Source organism: Fundulus heteroclitus, chromosome 18 (genome assembly GCF_011125445.2).
Source record: "Fundulus heteroclitus isolate FHET01 chromosome 18, MU-UCD_Fhet_4.1, whole genome shotgun sequence".
Classification (NCBI taxonomy): Eukaryota; Metazoa; Chordata; class Actinopteri; order Cyprinodontiformes; family Fundulidae; genus Fundulus; species Fundulus heteroclitus.
Window position 1 is genome coordinate 30,380,253 of NC_046378.1, and position 18,431 is coordinate 30,398,683.

Genomic DNA, 18,431 nt, shown 5'->3' on the forward strand with positions numbered 1-18,431 from the left:
GGATTCAACTAAAATCTATCCTCGGGCTTTTTACTAGTCAGGCTTGAGATTAATTGATTCCAAGCACATTCTGCTAAAGAGAAGGATTTAGGCAGCAACAGAACAGAGCCTCTGTGTGCCTTCAACTATCAGTAGGATCTGTCTCCAGTGGATACTAAAAAAAACTGGAGGCTGGGCCGTAAGACGGGGAGGACTATAATCATCTCCAGCATTTGTCTGATGTGCAAGAGTGGGGAGGTGGGGTGGTGGCAATGTCTGGGTGGTCGAAAGGGAGGAGAGTGAAAGATACTCGGAGGCTGAATCCAAACGAGGGGGCTTTTCTGTAGGCTAAAAGCGCTTGTGTGTCTCCAGCAGATGGACTATTGTCTGCTGAGTCCAAGGGAGTGGGTGCTAAGAGCTTTCCCTGTGAACAGGGTGGGTTTTTTTCCCCCACTCTTCACCTCTCTGCCTCCCCAAAGCATTTTGCTTTGTTTCCCAATGTTTGTTTGCCGCTGTTTGTGCCTCACAATGCATCTTACTTCTGTAGAGGATTTTTTTTTTTTTGCTATCTTGTCTTTTGGATTTGGTGATTGATGATGGTGATGACTGTTAGTTGCAAAAACATTTTCCCATATTAGAAGCTCAAATTTCACTGTATTTTTACTGGTTTTATGTGTAAGACCTAGAGAAAACAATATATAATTGTAAAGTGGAAGAACAAAGACAGGTTGTTGGATATGTTCTTTTTAAAAAAAAAATCTCAAAAGGCGTGACTGATATGTATCTTTCTTTGTCCTGATTTCCAGTGTTTCCTCAGTTTTATATTTTAAATTATATTTTATTCAAATTGTCAAATACTTATTTTGTTATTTTCTCCCATTGTTTGAGCAAAGAATGTTGTGCAAACATCCGATTGGGTGATTGTTTGATTCCCTACAAACAGACACTCTTCGTCCACTTTGATTGAGGTTGAGGTATTTTGCAAAAAAATAATGCAGAAAAAAAAAATTTGTGTCTATTTGTGTCTTTATTTATTTTCACATAAAATTATGCACCACTTGCATCACAACAAATTCAAATAAAACACATTGAAATGGGTTGTTTTCACATGACAACACGTGAAGAGGAATGGAAACGTTTGGAAAGGCACCGGCTGCTCTGCTTTCTGTTGTCTGAGGAGCAACTTAGTAGTCTGGATGCGGAAGAAAAGGGAATACAGTCTCGCTCTCCCAGACTGTTCAGCGGCTCCCTCGTGAAGTGCTGAATGTAAAGCCCTCCACATAAATCACCCGCCACCCAAACAAGTGGGGATGAAAACAGCCGTCAAACAATACAGCTGATTACAGCAGGAACCATCGACCACACCATAATCTCCTCACTGCTGTTTTGGAAAATCTGTGACTGCATATGAAAGGTTGGGGGAAAAAATCCATAAAATGCCCGGGAATGCCGGGGATTTGTTTTGTTACAACACAAAATCTCACTGACGTCTCTAAAACACAGCTTCTTCCTCACCGTCAACCTGAAAACTGCATGCTCTGCCTTCATCCTATACTTTTCTTAGAGCATTATATAGAAATCTGGCTTTGGTTCAGCCATATGGTAGCAGTTTTCCGACCGTCTGAGGTTTGCTTCCCTGCTGGTAGAGTCATTAATTGCGTCACTATTCTAAAGACAAGTATATCATGATAACTCGGAGGTATCCCTCACCACACTGAAACATTTCCAGGAACACCAACGGCACATCAAGACTTCTTTTTTCACACACCCCCACCCACGACTCCTGAGCGAAACGCTCGGTAGCTGGCACGGCTTGACGATATGTTTCGTCGTAACGTCGGTGGGTAACCCTTCAAAATCTCCCGCACCAGTCACAAAAGCCTTTGAAGATGCCTGCATGAGTGGGACATTACAGGGCTGTATAAGGTGGGTGGTTTGAATAATCATCCCAGGTCTCCCTATTTTACCCAGAAGGAAACACGGAGATGGCCAAGTAAGAGCAAGGCAAAGCAGTCAGCTTTATAAAAAAAAACAAAAAAAAAAAAAAAACACTAGCCTGGCATTATTTATGACTCCCTATAAAAGCTGTAGCTAATTACAGTGTTTTAAACTTATAAATTACAGATTGTGGAGCTCCCATTATAATTAGAGCCATGGAGGCCAGGCCTGGGTTTGGTCTCTCGGTTAGGGGGTGGAGAGGAGCAGGGAGGCAGGGTTGCTGGATAAGGCCACCTCTACTGATGTGGTAAAGCCGCGTACAGAACGTATTCCTGAGCAGGGCTTTGCCTGCTGCATGTGGCGATGCTGGGCTGATCACTGCAAGAGGCTCTCTAACCCGCACAGTGAAAACTAAGACTTCCAGGGGTTTGAATATACAGAATTCTGTATACTGCATAACGATGTCCTGTTTATGGTACAAATCTGTGTGCTTTGCAAAAGCAATAACAATGGAACGTCTTCACATTTCGTCATGATCCAACCACATTGATGGATTATTTTATCAGGATTTTGGGAGACCAACACAGAGCAGTTCATCATTTTGTACATGGTTTTCCAAATTGTCTTAAAAAAATATAAAAAATTCAAGGCACATGTATTAGGGAATCCCGTATTTAGCTTCATCCTTCATCACATCAACTTTACATGCTACCTATTACTGCTGCAGAAAGAAGTCACCACAAAAATATGCTTCCACCATGATGTTTCATTGGGAGGTCGGTGTATTTATGTAAATACTCATCTGAGGCCTGTACAAAATAGCTTTATCTAAACTACAGTTAAATTAAATAACACAAAGGTTGCATCCATTTACTAAATGACTGACACCTGAAGATAATAGGTTGAATTCAATTTAGGGGAATCAGAGTAAAGAATGCTAAATACATCTGCAGAACACGGGATATGAATACTTTTGCAAAGCTCTGTATATTTCTTTGCGGAATAGAAAAATCTCGATCTGTGTGTGACATGTAGTGAACAATGAATTGATTTTACTTTTTTTCTGGCTGCTGATTCAGGGCGAGGCCGGCAGGTATACAGTGGGGTGCTAAAGAGGGTTAATCCTGCTCATCCACTCTCCCTCATTAGCTCAATTATCAATGGGGCTAGCATGCCACGGTGGAAAACACATGGACAGAGCGGTCTCGGTTGGGTCATGGGAGGTCACGAAAAAGCCAGGTCGTGCCCTGAGGATGTTTCTCATGTCAGAGGTCGCGTCAATAGTTTGCATTAGTGCACTATTTAATGTCAACTGTGGTATTAGAAAGACGTTTGATGACTAAGTCGAGGCTATCATGGATAATAACTGAGCACGCAGAAACCAGAGACTATCAGATGGATAAAACTCAATCTCACTCAAAGCTCTTTTTTTTTCCAGTCATTCTTAGTGGAGTGTATCCAGAGCAGGGGCCATTCAGCAGGTCAGTGCTGCCATTTCTAGTTTGAGCACATTAGGCTTGAGTGTCTGAAGTACAGAAATAGGTGTGATGTTACACCAGCCCCTCACACTAATGCAAAGCTGAGAACATGATAAACTCCCTCAGGTGGTAGTGAAGTGGAGGAAAACGGCTCAGGTCTACAGGGCATCTTTAGAGGCTTAGGCTCGGCTAATCCTTCTCATGATGCCTTTTCCCAATCTTAGAAGAAATACCTTCACCACAAATAAAGGACAGAATCAACTGTGTTAATGCATTTCAAACTTTTAAAGTCTGTTTGATCATCCGTCCATCCCGTTTACTCAAGATCAGATTGCAGGGGTAAGAAGTCCAGCCAGAAAACCCAGAAATCCCTCCCACTATTGACACTTCCCTGTTTATTCTGTATAATCCCTAGGTATTTCCAGTCCAGAAGGGATATATAATCCATCCAGTGAGTTCTGGCACTGCCCAGGTTGTCTGCTGCCAATAATAAAAAAAAAAAAACATGGCTGGAAAATCTCCAAAGTAAAATGAGAGCTTAGATTTTTTTGCCTTTCTTTTTCTTCCCCACAGTGGACATGAGCAGCACACACATTACTGCAGATGAGGCCACATTTCGTCTATCCATCTCCTGATCTATCCTGCCACGAACAGTGAAAAGACACCAACAGTTATTAATTCCTCCTCTCCAGGCAAAGATTGGTTGGATGGAGCAGTGAACATTTCATCCATTTGAGACGCAGAGTCCCAGACTCACAGCTGCTGCTCCAGACCATGCTGGAGGTCAATACTTGTGTCAACAGAACCACTTCATTTGCAAAAAGCAAAGATGAAGCCCTAGGTTTTCAAATCCAACACCCTCTTCATCGTCACAATGCACCGAGACCCTGTACATGAACTCTGCAAACAGGAAGCTTGACGAGGGACATGTCTGTCAGTCCCAAAAAGCTTGACTTCATGCCGAGAATGCAAACACGGGACTTGCAATGATTATACAAAAACCACATTCACTGGGAGGGAGGGAGGTACAAGTGTAAGAGTCTCTTTTCAGCCAGCTGGCCTGCAGTGTGCAGCAAAATATGGAGGAATGGGAGGACTGTGTTACTCTTAGCCTGATAAAACTGCATAAAAATCTGATCACTCCAGGATATTCTCTGATATTTCCTGGAAATTAACTTAAGGAACATTATGATGGGAACTTTTTAGCAGATCTAAAACCATATCTTGTTTCAACCTTGGTATACTTTGATAAAGATAAGGGCAATGCCTCGTAACATTTCCGACGTTTAAAGCTACTTCAGATGTTCGGACGTTTCAGTAAAGTCCGCATTACTGATTTCAGTAATCCAGCGTGAACAGTAAGATGATTTGATACAGCAGAAGGACGCTGTTTTCTAAAGTAAAAAGCCTTCAATCTAGGAGGTGTAACAGAACCCTAATCAATAGCTCTCTTCGGCAGACCAGGGGTAACTTCCTTCCATCCGTATACAGAGGAATTCACAACAGATGATGTGAATTAATGATGAGGCCAGAGTCCCCGAAGACAGATGCTAAGCTCTGTCACCTAGCCCCCCCACCCCCGAGTATCTGGATGGTTCAATCCCCACAGCTCCCCCCCCCCCCCCCCATCCATATTCCTTACCGGTTCTTTACCCTGGCCCCAGGCTACAGGTAGGGCCTGTCTCATTAGGCTTGCTGACAGCCCCTGTCCTCACCCTGATCCCTCATCATTAGAGCATGTAAATCTCTCCGTCAGCTACACCCCCCCAACACGCACACATGCTGAAGAGGTTCCCGTTCCCCAGTTGCATTCACCTGAAGAATATGAGCCACTAACCCGAGGACTCAGTAGAAAGATCGGGTTCCTGCATATGATAAACAAGAAGCGAGGAGCCATTTATGACTGGAAATACAATTAAGAGCAAGATCGGCTCCACCCTGAGCAAAGCTGGCAATTTAGACTGCGGAAAATTTACAATGTTGTTTAATAATGTTATTGTGCATAGTGACTTAAATGAATAAACACTGCGAACAGAAAGAAAGCAGAGTGCATGTAAAGAGATGCAACCGAGACAAAAGTGGTGAATCTGGAGGGCAAGCATCTGGTGGGTCCCAACTGGATTGGTGCTCTACAGTTGCTGCATGTATAATTCAGAGTAGCCCTCTACTCTCCTTTTCCTTTCCTCCAGCCATGTAAATGAGCCCAGACATAGCATATGGAGACAGGGTTTGGAGGGAGGAGGATCGGAGGAAGAGAGAGCAATGCGGACGTGTAAGCAAAAAAGATTATGGAGAAGAGAAGCTGGGTGAGAAATGAGAAGGCTGTAGGCAAGACAAGAGACAAAGAAGAAACAGAGGAGGGCAGAACAAAACAAAAGGCAGATGAGCAAAGTTGGAGAAACTAGAAAGTGAAGCGGGGAGGGCTTTCCTTTAAAAAAAAGAGGTCTAAATCCAATCTTGTTTACTTCACTTCATGACAGTTTCACAGTGCAGAATGCGGGCTACATGCTGAAGGCATTCTTTTCTAAGGGTGCCTTCAAGGAAAAATCACAGTTTCGGCAGCTGAATCTCCAGGGAAAATTCTCACTGCTTATCCTGGGAGCTTTAATGAGTGTAGGTTAGACTGAGTAGTGCATGTCTGCATTCCCCCATATTGTCATGTGATTTTGGTTCATGCTTTTTTTGTTTCAATAAAAAAAAAAAAAAAAAAAAAAAAAAAAAAATATATATATATATATATATATATATATATATATATATATATATATATATATATATATATATATATATATATATATATATCATCTCAGATTACATGTGGAATAGCTAAACATTACATTTGAACTGAGAAAAAAATTACTCACCTGAAGAGATTTTTGATAAGATGGTGTCATCAGGCCAGAAAGGAAAAAAGTAGAAGAGAGAGAAAAAGGAAACGTTAGACAATATATTAAGACGTATTTATTTAAGGAAAATATGAAAAAAATATTATTCTTTTTGTTTTTAATTGCTGCAGATTAAAAACAAAATACTGGATTTCCTCAAAAAAACCAATTTTTTTTAATCTAAAACCATAATATAATTTAGCATATTATGTGTAGAATATTATGAAAATATAGAATTATTTAGTTATATAACAACTGTAATTGTCATATGCTGATTATTAAGGATAATAAATAGAGGCTGATATAAGCAATTGAGAAAAAAAAAAACACTGAACAAGCATCAGAGAGACTAAGGGGGTTGAAAATCTTTAATGCAAATGCACCCCAGATGCCTGACAGACTGCTGTTATTAAAGGTTACTGCTGTTTTTGGAGGGTGTTAATTGTTATTCATGATTCTGCTGGTCTGAGCAGGGACCGAGGGTGGTTGTTTTTGAAGTGCTGGATCAGGTAGGGATATATTGACTATTGCTGCTGGGGTACAGGTCCATAGAGGTCTGTCAGTCCGATTTGAAGAAGACTTGGTGGGGGTGGTATAGGTCATAGCTGGGGATCGGTCAAGCCTTAAGCCTCCCTTACATGTACTAATTGTCTGCTTTTGACTCTACAGAAACCCCATTAATGTAAACAGCAAACAAAAGGTGACTAATGAGTTAAGTACAGCAACGAGAAATAATCTATAAGTCGTGAACTAAAGAAAATAAAACAGGATCACACCAAACAATGCATTGATGGTGACAATTATATATATATATATATATATATATATATATATATATATATATATATATATATATATATATATATATATATGGGCATGCTCTTGTGGAGAAAAGTGCATGTCTACACTAATGTGTAATAAGGCAAAATAACTGTGTGCCTATGTGGTGCAAATTGCAGGCATAAAGGCTTTGGTCCACCCCACGCTCAGTCATCAGGCTTGACAGTAACTCATTCACTACATGGACTACTGAATTGTAATAACTGGACCGTTTGCATGTAATCATTACTCTCCAAGGATATGACACCAAGGTTAGGACCCCCGCCCTCGCTAAGTTAAAACTGTATTCAGGTAGCTAGAAAACTAGCTATCTAGTGTGCAAACCATCTAGGTTACTAGCTAGTTATCCATGTAACCACACAACTAACCAGCTATAGGTATAGTCATCTTCCCAACTTGCCATCACATCTAGCCTTATAGCTAACTATTTTTTTAGAAACCCCATCCATCTAGCATTGTAGTTCATGAGATTTCTAGCTAACTAACCATCTCATACAGTCATTTAGATAATCATTTAGCCATAGTCATCTACACAGCCATCTAGCAGTCCAGACATCTCCGATTTCTGGGGACAATCCCGATTAGGGATGACCTGTCTCCGACAAAAGCTGTCCTCAGGAATGTCGCTAATTTCAGTGTTTTATGAACGAGGAAAAAAATTGTGCGCAACAAGAGCTATTAAGTTACTTGGTCGTACTGTTGTCAGTGTTACAGGCAAAGTGGTAGAAGAAGAGTAGCGTGTACCCCCACCATTAGAGCCATGTGCCATCAACAAATCCCCTCCCATGACAAAATCTTACAATTACATGTTGGGGATGTTGCCCATAGTCCCCTTAATCTAACCATCTAGTGATTCCATTTAGCCATGTAGCTAATAAGCTATCTACCCAACCAAACGGGCCTCAAAGCTAATTCGCCATATCATCTAACGATCTTTGGTACCTTATAAAGAATCAAGAATTTATTCTATGTGATATCATAATGCAATTTTGGAGAGTCACCGGCTCAAAATGCACATAACACGTAGACACAACAACACCTTTGCACACTTAATTCTTTTATTTTTAAGAAATTTGTTGATTGTACCACCAAAGCAGTCCTTAGCATCTAATAAGATTGATGTTCAAGTCAAAACGGCAGAAAGCATTTTAAGTTGACGTATGTATTTCATAAAATGTCGCCATAGTTTTTCCTTGCAATACCAATCATATAACATAAACCTAATATAAACCTAATTTAGTTGAGTGTGAACTCAAAACAATTACATTTAAATGATAAATGTTTCAATTTCTTTTTAATAAATGCAGACAGCTTTTGAGGCAGAGACAATAGTTTCAGGTTTGGATGCAGTTTCCCAAAAGCTCTTAGTGATCATCTTACTCCTTGTGTCCTGCCATTGTCTGCTGCACTGTCTCCTTGTGTTGTTTTACATTTCTAAATTATATTAGAAGTGGCTTATGATTACACAGTCAATATTGCTGGCTGACTATCTGTTTTTTTTTGCCATTCCAATCAATATTTTTGAAATCATTGTGTCTCTGTTAATGCTGTGGGTGTCTGATATGAGTGTACCTGATCTTGATAATAATAGACATAACTTACGTTTGTTAATCAGTGTTTAGTAGTTTTTGTAACTGAATCATGTAGTTGTAGAGTAACCATCAGATGATCCGATCAGATGCAGGTTGGTAAAAAAATGTAATGTCAAATAATACTTTAAACATTTTCTGCTTTTAGTTCTGGTACAAATGTAATAAAAGGGATACTAGAATGGATGACTGTAAAACTATTTAAAACAAACTTAAACTGTCAAACTCAATGTGTGTCCTTATGTACTACCATAACTCAGTTGAGATAAAAACAATCTTCTATGCAAATAGTGTTTTTATTGGAGCAAATTATTTACATCGTTTAGTGGACAATCATGCTTTACTGGTAACAGAAGTCTAAGAAAGTTACAAGGTGGTAGACCACCATTGTTTGCTTAGTAAAGCTTTTTTTGATAAAAAAAGAAAGCTTTTGCTCATTATTTTAAAAGGTTTCAACTTAGTACTGATATTTCCCCCCAACTTATTATCTTCAATTATTTTATTTTATAGGCTAATGTGTCAAGCATTTTTACTTGTAAAAATTCCTAAGTTTAACTGGACCATTTATTGAGACTTCAGGAAAAATCTGAAAATGAGTGTCAACATCATCAAGTGCACTCTGTTCCAGTTGTAGAACTAGAATAAGGCATACTGGTATTGTCAGTAAGAATGCACTTTTAACTGTACTTGCTAAATATGCACTTGAACGAGAGCACACTTGCATACTTGGACATTGGGAAACACCATTGGTCTAGTCTAGTCATCTAATAATTTCATCTAACCATCTAGTCGTCCATCTAACTATGTTGATGGATGGATGGATGGATGGATGGATGGATGGATGGATGGATGGATGGATGGATGGATGGATGGATGGATGGATGGAGAAGGGGACAAGGGGAGCTTGACCTAATGACCAACTTCAATGGAGCAGGTCAGGGACAGAGGGCAGACATGAGCAAAATCAGAATGGATAGGAGTAAATAAATGTTAAGTTCCTCCTACCTGATAACATGACTTAGTAACTACTGAGCAAATATACATGAGAGTAGGTAACATGGGGGGACAGGTAAGGCAGGGCAAAGTTCAGATAAGAAACCTGAAGTGGATGGTATCAGTGTTTGCATTAACCTGCCTCACTATTGACATTATCTCTGCTAATCTCAGTGTAATCTATTTGAGAGAGCATGTGTTTTAGTACTTGAAGAAAGGCTTAAATTCTAAAGTTGTTTTTTGTTTTTTTCTTTTTGGTTGTTTTGCCTTACAGTCTACTTTTGTCTCTTGCACTCTCTTGTCTCTCTCTGACTCTTACCATGTCCCTCACTCCACACGCCCTTGCCTGACCCACTGTTGGGTTTTTTTTTCTCTAAAGGAAGAGCAGCCAGGCAGAATTTATCCGTCTGAGATCAAAAGGAGGAAAGAGGGGAAAAAGAGTGCCAACAGGGGCGATCTGAGGAATAATTGCATACACAGGCATGACTCCCAAGAAAGGCACTGAGGTCAAGAGACTTTCAATACTGATATTTGACACTTTCACAAAAATACATTTAAAACAATTTTTAACAGTTTTGTTAAAAAAATTCCCTGGATAATCTGTATATAAACCGTATAGTATTCACAATATAGTTTGTATTTCTACATTACCTTGTGCTAAATCTGATTTAGTCACATATGATTAAAACACACACACACACCCACATTAGTCCCATTCGTATATTTATGACGTTGCTCTCAGGGGAATTCCAGTGAGGTGTGAAGAGTTTGATGGGATCATGGAGAGCTGTGGCTTCTCTCCACCAATTACTAAACAATCTGGCATCGTCCTAATCTCTCCTTAAAAAAAACACCCAGTTAGAAATGAGGTGGAAAACAGTGGGTTGCCCGCATGGCCCCAGAAGCTAATCCTGGTGCACTGAAGTGTTTTTCACCCTCTCTTCTAAACACTAATACGTTTCAGTTTCTTTTGGGATCAGGTACACATTCAATCACACCTTAGGAGGCGTAGATAATATTATTTGCTTTGTCCGGAGACATGTAGTCGCTCTCAAGCTAGAATATTGTGTCCTCAGGCCACCGCTTAATGGGTCTCCTATCAAATCTGACCTTCTAAAATCAATGCATTCAATGCGGAATATGTTATATATGAAGCAGGAAAGCTTTTACTGAGCATTTGAAGGATGCGACAATGTCTTATAATCAATGGGAAACAGCACAAAGGTATTGCTAAACATAAATCCAACAAATAAATATTAGGTTTAGCATGTTATCTAAAAAAGCATTGTGTTCAAGGTTTTAGCTGGTTTAACAATACAGGACACTTTTAGTGATGCACAAATCAGAGATTTGATGCAAATTTTGGATTTCTGTTTTTTGTCTTATCTGGCATTATTGTTTTCAGTAAATTTATATTCCTACTTTAAGAACTATAATCAACAACATTCAAACCATTCCTTCATATGCTTTCTGATATAAGTTGCCACTTTCTAAGATGAAGAGGCATAATGAAACAGATATAATTTGATTAGTGTATGACGACATAATGATAATTGAGCTAACATTAGAAGTTGTAGGTATTTTTTATTAGTGGTTAGCATGATTAGCTTGATTAAAAACCAGTCTCTTTGGATATTCTCTTGAAGTTGTAGACCCTTAACCTAAGTCTGAGGTAAAACAGAATGCAGGCCAAGTGTCCTAAATCAAATTGATGCATAACAGACAGAAGGTAAAAGCCCAAACTGGTAAAATAGAGCATGGTTGCTGTTATAAATCTAGCCTTCCTGTTATCTGGGAGAGTTGGCTCCTCTTAAATTCTTTCTGTCACCAACTAAACTAAAAGTCCCAGGTTATGAATTGATGTCTTTTGGCAGATGGCTTTTTGTTCATATCAGAAAAACCTGAGCATAAAAGCACCAAAACTGAAATTGCCTGAAACGGTGAAAGAACAAAACAACAAGCCCCCACCAAGGTCTGGCTCTCTGTTGTAATAGCAACCTGAATGAACAGCTGATATGCCTCATTATCCTTGTAAACTTAATTTTAAGCACCTCACTAATGTTGAAAACAGACAACTTTGAGACTCTTTCCTACAGTAACAACTTCAACACTGAAGGGTGGTAGCACACACAATGGATTTACTTATAGAAAAGGGATCATATTTTTGAGGTTCTAAGAGGCCCATCAAGCTGTAACCATGGCAGTTCTGGTTCAGAGAATTATTGGATGCAACTCCATGTGAAACAGGAAACCAAAAAAAGACAAAGCAAGTATGCAATATGTTCCTTAGGGTTTAGTCTTTCCTTAAACAAATTAACAGTAATCAACGCCTATAATTGGTCTAAAGTTTGTCAAAGTTAATCAGGATTCAAAACGAATGATGACTTTAAAGGCTGCATTTTTGATACGTAGCAGTCCACAGGCCAAGCTTTCATCCAAATCCTCAAATTAGACTTCTGACAGCTTCTGTTTTGTTCTTCAGTTTAAACAAATTACGTATTTCTGGCTCTCATCACATTGCTCTAAACAAAACTATTTGGATTCTTGATTATTGATCCTTCCACTGCCAGCAGGGGACAAACATACTCTTTTGCTCTGTTTAAGTTTAGAGACAAAGTTGAGTAATTCGAAAGCAGGACAAATAATGGATGTCATCAAAAGATATGAGAAGTATGACGGGAGGTACTTTCAGTACTTTCAGGTACTTTACAGTTGGAATGTCCACATTGCCATAGTGATGCTTTAGTTAAGAATATCCCCCACAGATCTAATTCAGCCCAAACTTTAAGGGAGTCCAGCCTCCACAAGCTGTCACCGCAACTTGACAGTTTACTGCCCAGGCCACAGCATTTCAACATCGCAGCAGCTGTTCTCCATTCTGTGGCCGACAAAAACACATCTGGTGTCAAGGTTCTGAAAAGGCCAACAACAAAGGCCGTCTTCTTTTGAGCTTACACAACATAGAGAAAGATAGGCATTTTCAATGTCGCCTCAGGGCCACACTGACCCCCATAATTCTCTAAGCTGAGCACCTATCCTAAATGAATCAAAGGTGCTCCCAGCACACAGAACTGAAATGGTATATATCCTTTTCATGGTGAGGATTATAGTCGCTTTCTCCTGCTTCTCTCTCAATCACCACGCCTCCTCCTGCACTAAATTACTCCACACAGCATCACCCCAGCCTCCATTAGTCCTTTCAATCTGCCTCCCTTCAGAATGACAAGCCCCGGAGCTACAGGGGATGGTAATGATCTGTGCACGCTCTACATTGTACACCCCTACGCTCCCGATCTCCCATCAACCCTCCCACAAATCTAGTCCCATGAGATATGTTACCCTTCAAAACCATTGCGCAGCTTTCAGTGACCGGTTGCTTGGTCCAGACACGCCTCCCCCCAGATACAACTGTGTTGCTTTGGTTGCTGCAGACGTAGGGAACGTCTTTAAGAAGTACTCATGGAGCATCTCTCAGCGCCGTACCAGATCTCCAAGTACACCCCCATCCATTAGCAAAAGAGATGGAGGGCAGACACTGTAAATTATAGACAAGTTCCACGCAGTGAACAATGGTATATGCACTCTGCATTCCTCTACAGACAGAGAAATTCAAGTTCTCAGACAATTTTCTTCCATATCAGAACCCGGCGGAGACATAAATAAAAGATGTATGGTAACGGTTTTGTAGCTTCATTGCTCACAAACTAGTGCAACATTCTACATGTTGACCCACTACAGGCCTAAGAAAGCTTCAAATATGTACGATTTACACACAAAAAAGAGAGCTAAATTGGTCAGAAGGGACTCAATTGAGGGCAGCATTATCATACAACAAGATGGATTGAATCCGCCTGTCGGGAAAGTACAGGTTATGAGAAGAATAAGGGTGAATCATTATTTTCTGGGGGAAATCTCCTCCTCAGCTTTCTGTTGGGTGAAAAATGGACGAGGATAATTAACATTCCTCTCAGAGCATCCTTTCCATTAAACTCGCATTAATGAAAGCTTGAGATAAAGAATTGAAATATTTTCTGTCACCCTCATTCTCATTTCCAGAATGAGGCCATTCTAAAACCACCATTAGCAATTACTCTTTGTGTCTGCAGCACAATATTTTATCTTGTATAATCCTCTGGATGATTTGACTCATCTGAGCTCGAGTGTTAATATTTGAGGCTAACTCTGAATAAAAACTGAGTTTGGGATTGGTCGCTTGGAATGGAGCTCAGCCTTCAAGGCCTGAGCAGTGCTGCGTTACTCTCAGACTGTGACCAATAGCAGTATGCCCTGGAGACCTCTCTGCTGCCACTAACCCTGCAGGTAGTCCACCACTTGTCTCTGCAAAGATCAAGTTAATATTATATTGCAGAGCGAGACACCATTTCTTATTTATTGAAAAATCAGTCTAGCATGACAGAGTGTTTGCAAGCAGGCCAGTGGATTACCTGACCCCATCTCCCCTTGTATCAGATCATGGCAGACCCCAATAACCTCATGTTCTATGAGGTGACATGGACTTAAAACAATAAAAGGTATCAAAAGTAAAAAATAAAATCAAAAATAAATCCGTAGGTAATGGTATTATTTCACTGGCTTCAAAAAATACACAGCTGTTGATTTGACGTTAAATATTTGAAGGGAAATGAAAGCACTCTGTATTAGTTCCATCAGTTTATTTTATTGCCAAGCAATGTGTTCTCTGGTCCAATTTTGACCTTTCACCCACATGAAAGTAGAATATGAAATGGAGCTCTCTGCTATGGAGAGTTCTGAACCAATGTTTGGGAGTATATATGTATTGGTTTATTTGATGTGAGGACATTTAGTTCTCAGACTCCAATATATCTTAAATCAGGAGAGCCCTTATTATTTTTTTTTCATCAGGGGTCATAAGCTCATGCATTTAATAAAAGTCTGGAAAAATTTGTGGTAAAATCGTCAACAGTTGAAATACATTATACAAGATGATCTTTACTAGCATTTACCTCTATAATTTATTAAAGTCATTTAACTGTCTTAAAACACATGTATAAACAGGTTTATTTACTGGTATAAAATGGAAGTTCATATTCAAAGGGGTAAAATGTCATCAACAATGCTTTAAAAAATAATCTTGAAAAGCTTCGGCAAGCTATTTGTGGCCATTAGTAGTTATCTTAAATTGTCACAAAAAGTCTGTCTCGCAAAAAGAAATCCAGTAGCCATCTGCAGGTGACTTTCTCTGTTCAAGTAAGTGTAACCTATCTTTAAGACCCATATGTGGGGCTGAGTGCTGTAGCGCAGTACCTTATATCTATGTTTGAGACTCTTAAGGTTGAAAAAAGAAAGAAAGTGGTTGCTGAAATGCCCTGCTGTGTTGACAGTCTGCTCACAAACCGCTTTTGAGAGTGGCCAGCAATTGTTTGGTGCAAAAATCGTTGATAAAGCCACCACCATTTTTAAATAGTTTGACAGCGTTTCTGACTTTTAATAACAATAATAAAATCGGCATCTTCTTTATAGCTTCCCTATCAGAAAGGGCTATTTCACTGTTAAAAATATGTGATATTCAAGACCAGATGATCAAACCAGAATAAGACAGTATACAAACATTTGTCCTATTTGTGAAAACCAATAGAAAAAGAGGAAACAGGAAAAACAAAAATAGAACAGAAATAGAAAAAGAGGATTTTTTGTTTTTTGTTTTCCCAAAAACATTGCTAAAATTTCACCTCTCCTTATTCCCCATGAAACCAATATTGTGTATTGTCGATCGTCCCAGCCCTAGAGGCTATTCAATCTTTACCCGCTCACGTCCATCCCTTCAAATGGACATTGAATGTCTGTCCATGTTTCTGCTGGTGTTTCTTGGCAGCTTTAAGGGCCATTGTGGATAGCATACTGGTTACAAACAAAGACAAGAACTACTTAGTCTGACTATCCACTCACGATGGAGAGGAGTCAAATGATGAATCAAATGAAGAAGGACAAAGGGATCATCGAGAACAATGAGGACAGGGGGGCAAACGAATAAAAGGAGAAAAAAAGCAGAAGTGGATAAAGTAATCAAGAAATAGCTGACCTTGGAAAGATGAAAATGGCAGAAACCAGGGAAAAACAGAATATAAATGTTGTAGTGTCTGAGTAAACCCTATGTTATGTTATGAAGTAAACTATGACGTACATTCATTGAAAGTACAGCACAGACAACCTTCTAAAGTAATAAATCACTCTGGATAGAATGCAGTTTATCTTATTTAAAGAGCTTATCAGAGTCTATTCACCTTTAACAAATTCCAGGAAGAAAATGCTGACTGTACATTAAATTATTGATGCTTGAAAGTAATAAAGGAGATAAAAAAAATCAGTGTTTAGATTTAAGGTTTGATGATGATTTCATTACATTCTATCTGAACATGCTTATGAACACAGAAAAAAAACGCAAGAGGCGTAATGAGGTGCCAACACAAGGACTGTTTGCGCCCCAGATGGCTAGGTGGACAACGTAATAGATAAGAGTCTGCAGTGAGATTTCAATTGTGAGCGTAGGAAAATAGGGAAGGAGCTCCTCCAGCACTCGTGTTACTATGTATTATGTAAAAGCTCTTAACTGTCCTTTTCACTCATATCAAACCCACTGCTGGGTCCACTCTCCGACAGTCCTCTGTTACACAGTGAGCCAGCGGACCTCACTCCTGTTTGATCGTTTACTTTGCTATGTGTCTGAATTTCTGTCCTGCTGATAAGTCTTTTTTGTTCAACACAGGCACTTATTGGAGAATCACTGCAAAAAAAAAAAAAAAAAATAGAAAGAGTCTAGAATGAAACTACTCTAGGAACAATCATACTAAAACCCCCCCTGCCAATTAGACACTGTTGAAAATTAGCATTTTGAATTTCTAATGTGCAGAGCAGGACCCTAGGATACTCAGCTATCAAAGCAAACGCCTGTATTGCTGACAGCAGCGGTGCATCATGCCCCCAACTATATTTCAGCTGTTTGCAAAAATTCAATTTTGATGTCGATAGGAGCGAGGGCATTATCCACTTAGAGTTATTAATTTGGCTGTTCTCCGGAGGAGCAGGGGGGATGTTGATACTTTCACACTGCTGATCCACAGATATTCATGGACTCTAATTGATTTGGCTGGTGTGGATTTTTAGCTGATAAGATATTGTGTTGCGGGCGAGGCACGCATGAATAAACAGCAGTGTGATTTTTGTCCTAATGGTTGAGGGAGCAAAGGCAGTGGGGTTGGGGGTGGCCAAACACTCTTCGCATCTGACCCATATATTTACACCTCTTTTAATAGAGCCTGAGGACAAATTCAATAACGGCCACTAAAACATTCCAATTGAAGCCGGAGACAGAGGATCATCGCTGTTGGCATAATAATTGTTATTGGAATAAAAAAAAATTAAAAAAAACATATTTCATTGATAATAGTTTTGCCTAACATCAGTTTTGTGATTGTGTCTCTGTCAAAAGTTTCTGCAGGACAGGCTAAATACAGCCACAACACAGGGTGAACTTGATTAAGATAGATAGATACTGCAATGTTCAGACAAACATCATCTGAAACCCGCAGTTCTTTGTAAAGACATCTCTAACTACAGCTGCAGTACTGAATAAACACATCTTCCCCAATTTGCTTTTGTGTTTTTAATGTACATGTTTGATTTGGCTCTTTTATAATCCGCCTGAGCATTTCAATCGTCCAGTTAATCGTGTGCGGACACAACTAACGGGGGAAAAAAAATTCTCTCCTGTTAAGAAAGCAAAGCAAGTCATACGAAACATTGGAGGTGAGTCAACTGAGAAAGTATTTATTGAACAAGAATAAAAACACTTAGAATGTAAAAAACAACAAAAACAAAAAAAAAAATTTATAGCAAGAAAATCATGTACGCAACATGGCTGTGATTTTTAAAGATTGGCTGTACCAAACACAGGCACACAGCTTGTTGGGAAACACCATGAGAGCTACTGGCATTAAATCACAGACAGTACACAAACAACAGGTATCAGGAGCTGAGTTTAGTCGGAAAGTATGCAAATTACTCAAAAATGCTTTGAAAGGGACCTGATCAAGGATGTGATACATAAGATTAAAACAGGACACCTGTAATAGTGAAATGAAAATACATATGCATTCAATCAATGCTGTTCACCTTTATAAAGAACTCTTTGTTGTTGTTTTTTTTTTACCTCAGTCAGCCTTGTTGTACAGCAAAAGGCCAACTCACACCCTAATGAACTAACAATAGCGAGTGTTTGCACAAAGATAGGTGGGGTCTCTCTCTCTGAATAGGCTTTTGTGTGCACTGTGGTGGGGTGATTATCATGCATTTTTCATTTAACTCCTCAATCTCCACTCACACTTGCCCTACAGGTCTGACATACAACATCACAATAACGCATGCACATGTCTATTTAAAGACTGCACATGCATACAGATTTTTATAAACACACCTCCACGACAAGGGCGGAAAGAAATCGCGGGGGGGTCTCGTCTCATAATAGCAGGTGATATCAGTTTAGCTGTCAAGATCCTGCACATAACTAAATAAATAAATCACATCAAGCTTATTTTGACTGTGAGGTAGTAGTTGCACTGACAGTACCGGAGCAAAAGGTACTCCTGAATATTTCAATAGAAAATAAAAAGGAGGAGCTGGAAACATGCTGGCAACGGCATGCCAGATGTCAGTGGATTTAATGGGGGATAAATGGAAATCAATCCCTTTCA

General features: G+C 39.4%; 1 protein-coding gene across 14 annotated transcripts in view; it reads right to left on the bottom strand.

The window, feature by feature from the left end:
* The window catches only part of robo2 (roundabout, axon guidance receptor, homolog 2 (Drosophila)), a 419,069-nt gene that overhangs the window by 155,289 nt on the left and 245,349 nt on the right, over positions 1 to 18,431 (bottom strand). The window lies entirely within an intron of this gene.